General features: G+C 36.5%; 1 protein-coding gene across 1 annotated transcript in view; it reads left to right on the plus strand.

Moving 5' to 3' along the window:
- LOC111662542 (Fc receptor-like protein 5) overlaps positions 1–1490 on the plus strand; it is a 12629-nt gene that overhangs the window by 8032 nt on the left and 3107 nt on the right. The gene's annotated exons all lie outside the window — the stretch shown is intronic.

Here is a 1490-nt window from a genome sequence, read left to right on the forward strand (position 1 = left end):
AAAACAGACAGAGAACCTGTGAACGAGACTTTACACTCTGTAAACCTTAACTCTTCACCAACACGTCACTTGTAACTTTCAAAGGCACGTTTTAATGAAGAATTTGTTTAATTTCAACAAAACTCACCCGAAGCTTTCTTCTCCAGCACCATGTCGGCTGTTTCCGCCTTCTCTCTACGGCAGCCGCGGAGACACAAACCGAACCAGACGAAGCGCGTAGTTATTTACAACAGGTTCACTGACCCACTCACTCACAGACGAGTTTATAGTTGGACTAACTGTAAACATGATGTTCTTCAAATCCCAAAAGAACTAAAGAGGCATAAAATGTGGCGCCAATGTGATTTTATTTGCTACGACAACAAAAAAGGGACATCAGGCTTTAATCTGAGCGCGTTTCGTTTTTTTTTTGTCGCCATCTGCCGGTAAAATAAAACCATTAACGCCCTTCACAAGTCTGTTAGTATTGACCAGTTTAGTCACATCAATAATACAAACTAGTTGACCGGCAGAAAATAAACGGCAACTGTTCTGATAATAATTAAACAGTTTATGTAATTTTTAAGTTAAATGAAGCTTTTTGAGTTTTGAGCCGTTGATAAGACAAAAAAAATAAAAGAAAAAAGACCACAACACATTTAAGAAAATGGCTTATTAATAAACAATGAAAATAATGTCTTATATGTTACTTGATTTTATGGATCACTGAGTGAATATTGTTACTTACACATATCTAGTTGATTTAATCCATCTGACAATATAATAAATAAATAAATATCATAGCCAGGGCTGGTTTGTGTGAATTGAGAAAAAATAAAATTACTGTACGAAAAGAAAATGAACGTGATTAAAATCAGTAAATGATAATCACTACAGCAGTTTCAGTTCAGTACAGATCATTTTCCCGGACTTTTTCAGTGATGATCTCACTCATGAAAGACAGGAATCAAACCACACACCAATGTGTTCCTATCTGTGGAAATCTGATTTAAAATAAGAGCAGTCCACACTGGACTTCAAGAACTTCAAAATGTTGTGTTAGAACTTACCTGGAATCTGAGGTGAGAAGCTGGTGCGTCCAAATCCATGGAGTTGTTCCTGCTCCACATTTATAGAGCCCATATGAAAGACTCTGTTGTGAAGTAAAAGTTTAAGATGCAGAGAAAAGATAGTGTTTTCTTTAAGTTGAGGAGGGTAGTTCGACAGTAAAAAACTAACCTATAACCTCATTTCTTTATCATATTTTGGGCTGAGACTGAAAAGTTAATGGTTTTCAGATTTCTATATATTTTTTGGTTTATAAAAAGATAAGAAATATCAAAGAGGATGCTCGTGTCTATGTTTGGTCACACAGTCTGTTGTCATAGTCATGTTGTGTCAGATTACCTGTAAACTATGATGCTGTTTGAACTTAAGAGGGGGGGGGTGTTATAGTGGCTCTTGCATGTTATTAAAGCTCGAGGCCTGTAGAGGGCGCCACTGTATGTGGC

This window comes from Seriola lalandi, unplaced genomic scaffold (assembly GCF_002814215.2).
Source record: "Seriola lalandi dorsalis isolate HSWRI2012SDOR001 ecotype SW California unplaced genomic scaffold, Sedor1 jcf7180002054564, whole genome shotgun sequence".
Classification (NCBI taxonomy): domain Eukaryota; kingdom Metazoa; phylum Chordata; class Actinopteri; order Carangiformes; family Carangidae; genus Seriola; species Seriola lalandi.